General features: G+C 48.4%; 1 protein-coding gene across 2 annotated transcripts in view; it reads left to right on the top strand.

The window, feature by feature from the left end:
* The window catches only part of LOC134205789 (protein-tyrosine sulfotransferase), a 463,178-nt gene continuing 457,178 nt past the window's right edge, over positions 1-6,000 (top strand). The window contains exons 1-2 of one of the 2 annotated variants that reach the window (XM_062681382.1): positions 1-159; positions 680-1,400. The gene's annotated coding sequence lies outside the window, so the exon portion shown is untranslated. Of the gene's footprint in view, positions 160-519; positions 1,401-6,000 lie in introns of those variants that run through there. The other variant, XM_062681381.1, reaches the window with a different exon arrangement.

The raw sequence follows: 6,000 nt of genomic DNA, 5'->3' as shown, positions 1-6,000 counted from the left end.
GACCGAATTTCAATGAAGTTTGAAGAGTAGCACATACAACCGCGGTGAAGAAGCTCCGTTATGTTGTTTACTTTATTCGCTGAAAATTTTCGTCGCGACTCGCGAGCTCACCCACTCAACAAAGAAGGCAGTGCCATCGCCAGCCACCATCAGGAATCTGTCAGTTTTTGTTATTCACAAACACGAACGCGCAACTGTAAACATTCGAAACGAGCGGTACACGAAGTCCACCGAACCGGGACGGTGTGCCAGATTGTGTGAACGTCCGTCGGTTCCCCGTCAGCAGACAGAAGAGACCAGCAAGCAGTGTGGCAGGTTCTCGTTGGACGGTTCACGCTAACTTTCACTTACTCAGTGACTGAGTAAAATTGTATTGCCCTCTCTTTTCTTCTCACGGAAATTTTACTCAGTTTCCGCCAAAAGCAGGATAACTCATAGCTATGAGTAGTCCCGCTTTTGACGGAAACTGAGTAAAATTTCCATGAGAAAAAAAGAGATAGCAATACAATTTTACTCAGTCTCTGAGTAAGTGAAAGTTAGAGTGTTCGTGTTACGCTCGTTCGTGGTAGTTCTGGTGTGGAAGTATAAAGACGATACCCGTGGTCCGTGGCTGGTTGGACGGTCGCTCATATCTCTTCCGTCGTCATCATTCATTCGCCTCACGGGACGCGATCCGGAGTGGCCGTGGAAGGTTCCGTTTTTTTGTGTGCGATTTAGAGCCCTTCCCCAAGTTCCCGTTCATGTTCGCTATTGGAAACATATTGGATCAAAATTTGTAGCAGTGGACAGATTTTGTATTTCCGTCACCATCGGTGAAAAACTGGTGCATAGCTGGAACTTCCGAGTGTTTCCGGATTTACGTTTTGGGAATTGCGGAAGTGTTTTCTCAGTAAAAGTAATCATCATCGAGTGAGGGTTGGAATGTGGAAAAGTTCTCGCGCACACGTAGCAGAAGAAATTCTTCCGGATTGTTTGTGTGGTAGGGCTGACCGCAGCGGTGCGAGCAGTGTACAGTTTCAATGGGAAATTTATGACTAGTTTGGCCATAGTTGGGGTCCGGTACGGGTCGAAGTGCTACCGAAGAGGGTGTTCTTTAGTGTATAGCTTTCGGCTACTTGCTCATACTCAACAGTGGAGGAGGGGAATTTACCTTGAAGCAGCGGAACTTATTTTCTTCGTTTGTTTGGCCAACGTGGTGTCTTGAGCCGGACAGTCGGCAGAAAAATCTTATTGTTTTCTCGAGTGGTGCTTTATCATAAATTCAGATAGCAGTCGGTCCGCGGCAAGGTTGGACTGAGGGTTGGTTCCCTTCCGAAGTGGCACAGGGTGAAACTGTGCATAGCAGCACAGCAAACAGAGAGCCGCGCACATAGAAGGAGCGAACTTCTACAAACTGAAAGGTAAGGAACCTTCATCGTTTTCGTTTAAGAAGCGAATGGGCGGGATGGATGGGCTGAAGCACAGGGGGTACTGAAAACATCGACGATTGATATTTTTTTGGCAATGTGTTTAACTCGTGGATTGTATTGCAATCGTGACTTGATTTGAATGAGCTTCATTGCCCATTGATGGTAATTTCAATTCCTCGAACGAAGAAATAAATACCCATTATTTTGGTGAGCTGTAGGGATGGTTTGGTCGTCTTTCGTCAAATCCGTTGGAGTCAAGTGGCTTCGAATACTCCCTGTTGTAAGTTACGGCGGAATGAAGGAGGCATAAAAATAGGTGATTTGCATACCCTTGTCCGTAATCATACTATGGGGGAGGAAAGGTGAAGAGAATCTAAAAAGTGGGCGCCTGTCCAGAATGGTACCTGGTAACGCAATGTAATTCGGTTGCTGTTCAGATGCTCGTTTTCTGATAAGGAAAAGGACGAGGGAAAAATGTCCCAAGCTCTCAATACTGGAGGTAAACGATGGTGTGGGGTGGTGGTGGGTCACGGTGGCGGAATTGCAAAGACCTTGCTTTCATTCGACGCCTCAGGCAGGCTGGCATGAATGAAATCGAGTCGGGTCGAGGAATCGTTTTGGAACAGGACGAACAAAGCGGCGGTAATGAGAGAGATGTGAGCTATGTGGGTCAAGATAGGATGTTGGTAGGCAAGGGTTGGGTCCCTATGGAACCAATAGTCATGATAGCAAACATTGGTTAATTAATTTACTAGATTAAGGCCTCTTGAGAAATCGTTGGAGAGTTTTCAGCGATGGCTTGTAGTCTCCATGTCAGCTGTTTTAAAGAATTGGGTTGAAAAAAGTAGGAGTTCGATGCCGTTTTGAAAATCGTTTTTTTTAAACTTATGGAATTTTTGATTAATTTTAATTTTTTTGCCTTTCTCGTACACTAAGTGTACCGAAAAGCTATAGGGGAAGTGCACCGGTTTTGGCCACCTTAGTGCCTAATTTGGCCATCCCTGAAAAATACACATTTATCCAAAATAATCGATCAGTTAAAAGCAGCGTAGAAGCGTGAGAGATATATCTCTTGTTGGAACTAATAAAACCCTCCTGAATCGCTTTATTTTTGGAGTTATTCGCAAAATTGGCCAAATTAGGAACATGGCCAAAACCGGTACAGTTCCCCTATGTACATATTTATTTATTTATTACCAGACTAAGGCCGGAGTGGCCTGTGCCTCAGTCTTCTCCATTCAGCTCGGTCCATGGCTGCACTTCGCCAACCAAGCAGTCTGCGGAGGGTCCGCAAATCGTCCTCCACCTGATCGATCCACCTTTCCCGCTGTGCACCTCGACTAAATTATTCAACCACCTTAATTTCGTGACCACCAAACTCGTGATAGGAAGGCGGCTTATTGGGCCTACGCAAACCTCCTGTCTCGTCGGAGGGCCGTCGTGTCAGGGCTGTTTGGCGTCCCACCTAACACCAGGACTTGGGCTTGAGCGCTTTGAGCGGCACATGGTCGTTTTGGCGGAGTATACTTGCGGATACATGCAGCTTTTTAAAGAGGTTTAACAGAACCAACTGTCAAACCCCACCACATTCTAGGCATGCGCCACAACTCGCAGGTGGCCTGAGGAGGGATCTTCAAGCCCTTGGACATAGTCTCTGCTGCCCCCAGAGAACATGTACCATATTTGGTTATGCTTGTACATTAAGGTGGCTAAAAAAAACAGTTTTTCAATTTTTTTGATCGGCCGCAGAATGTATGCAGAAACATTGAAAAACGGCGATTTGCTGTTGGACGGTACAATTTACGATGAAGAACTATGATACTCATTCAGTACTTGTAGTACAAAGTCAACGGGGTCTCCAAAAGTACCTACAGCTGGAACGGGGCCGAGTCGATCATCGACGTTACGTTCTGGAGCCCTGGCCAAACGAGTAGTTCGAACTGGAGGGTAGATGATGGCTACACTCACAGCGTCCACCTGGCGGTTCGCTACAGTATCGACTATACGACCAGCATTCAGCGGACGGAAGAAGGGGCGAGGCCTAGCCCTCGTATGTGGAAGACATCATACTTCGACGACGAGGTGTTTAAGGAAGCGCTCCGCCGCGAGCACAATACTCTCGGTCTGAGCGGCGAGCAGCTGGTAACAGCACTCTCGCGTGCATGCGATGTCACCATGCCTAGGAAAGTCCACCCTAGGAATGGGAGGCCACCGGCTTACTGGTGGACTCAAGCAATTACGAACCTGCGCCGCGCCTGCCTACGTGCAAGGAGGCGGATGCAGCGAGCACGCACAGAAGAGGAGCGTGTTGAACGACGGGTGGCGTTCGTGGCTGCTAGAGCCGGTCTGAAGACTGAGATTAGATCAAGCAAAAAGGCCTGCTTCGAGGGCCTGTCTCAAAGTGCCAACGCGAATCCATGGGGTAACGCCTATAGGGTCGTAATTGCCAAGACACGTGAGGCGATGGCCCCTACAGAGCGGTCTCCAGAGATGCTAGAGAGGATCATCGCGGGGCTCTTCCCACGTCTCGACCCAAGTCCCTGGCCTCACTTTGTGGAGCTGCCAGGGTGGCCGATGAGGGAAGAGTAATTGTGGCGGAACTTGCGGGGATTGCACAATCCCTTAGTGTAGGTAAGGAGCCAGGACCGGATGGTATTCTGAACCTGGCCATCAAAGCGGCCATTGCTGAGGCTCCCGAGATGTTTACATCTGTCATGCAGAGATGCCTGGACGAGGGAGTCTTCCCTGAAGCATGGAAAAGGCAGAGCTTGGTCCTATTGCCAAAGGCAGGAAAACCAACGGGGGATCCGCCGGCATATATACCAATATGCCTGCTTGATACGGCGGGGAAGGTGCTTGAGAAGATCATCCTCAACAGGTTGTTGATACGCACGGAGGGTGCGGATGGTCTATCGAGTAACCAGTTTGGCTTCCGAAAGAGTAAGTCGACCTTAGACGCTATCTTATCAATTACCAAATCCGCGGAGATAGCTATCCAGCGTAAGAGGAGGGGAGTTCGCTATTGTGCAGTAGTGACTCTCGACGTGAGGAATGGTTTCAATAGTGCCAGTTGGGCAGCTATTGCAGATGCGCTTCTGCGTCTTGGAATTCCCGAGTACCTGTACCAGATTCTCGGAAGCACTTACAGAATCGAGTACTGGTATACGACAAGGAGGCGGGTCGGAGGTGCGTTGACATAACTTCAGGGGTTCCGCAAGGTTCCATACTGGGTCCGGTGTTATGGAACGTCATGTACGACGGTGTCTTGAGGTTGAAGTTCCCGGTGGGCGTGGTAATCGTCGGCTTCGCTGACGATATCACGCTGGAAGTCTACGGCTAAACCGATCTAAGAGGTGGAGTTGACTGCAGCCTACTTGATCGCAATTGTGGAGGAGTGGATGAGTTCCAGGAAGTTAGAGCTGGCTCACCACAAGACTGAGGTGGTTGTTGTTAACAACCGAAAGTCGGAGCAACAAGCGGTGACAAGGGCAGGCAACTGCGCGGTCACCTCTGAACGCTCCATCAAACTCTTGGGGGTAATGATCGACGATAAGCTCACCTTTGGTAGCCACGTCAATTACGCAAGCGTGGCTCCACAGCTATAGTGGCATTATCCCCGATGATGTCCAATAACTCTGCGGTTTATGCCAGCAAGCGCAAGCTTCCATACTGAGGTATGGGGGGGGGGGCAGCTTGGGGCACGGCCCTGCGTATTAACTGCTACAGAAAGAAGTTAGAAAGTACGTATAGGCTCATGTGCCTAAGAGTTGCGAGCGCGTACCGTACCGTATCGCACGATGCACTTTGCGTCATCACCGGTATGATGCCTATTGACATCTTTATCGGTGAAGACATAGAGTGCTTCGAAATGCGCGGCACGAGAGGCATCCGTAGGACTGCCAGGTTGGCCTCAATGGTCAAATGGCAGCGTGCGTGGGACAGTTCCACTTAGGGTAGATAGACACATAGGTTGATGATAAAAATGCATTTACATCGTGCGACCCCCAGTCAGGATCGATCGCCGCTTGCTCTTGGTGCGAAAGGATGTTCGCCCATGTTCGCCGCTTCTTCTAGGCGCGAAAAGAAGGAGAGAGAAAAATGTAATAGAATAAGAAGGTACAGTTGGAATAAATTTGTCGACCAGTTAAGACGCGTGTTTTTGATTCACCAACATATCTCCCGAAAACCAATTCTTATAAAAATATTCAAGAACATTTTGGTCCATTCGTACCGGATAACCATTCCGTGATGGTTTTTGGTTGATTTGTGGTGAAATTCCGGATAAAATCGCGAGAACTTTGGATTTCCACCGGTTAGAAAAAGCTATCCCGGTCGATTGACGCGTATTGCGTGTTGGTGTTAGTGCGTACGCGAAACATGTTCGATCGTGTTCGACACACGGTCGACTGAAAAGTGGAAAATTCTAGAACAAAACTGAAACTGTGAATCTGAAGATTAGTAAATTGTGGGTCTAATGACCGACAAAACTCCTCAAATCCAACGGAGTTTAATCCCAAGGATCCTTCTGGAAACTGCAAGCGAGCCGCCGGTGAATAATCTTTTGGTGCAACAACAGAAACAGGAACAAAAA

Source organism: Armigeres subalbatus, chromosome 1, assembly GCF_024139115.2.
Source record: "Armigeres subalbatus isolate Guangzhou_Male chromosome 1, GZ_Asu_2, whole genome shotgun sequence".
Lineage (NCBI taxonomy): Eukaryota > Metazoa > Arthropoda > Insecta > Diptera > Culicidae > Armigeres > Armigeres subalbatus.
This window is presented reverse-complemented; position numbering and strand designations above follow the sequence as displayed.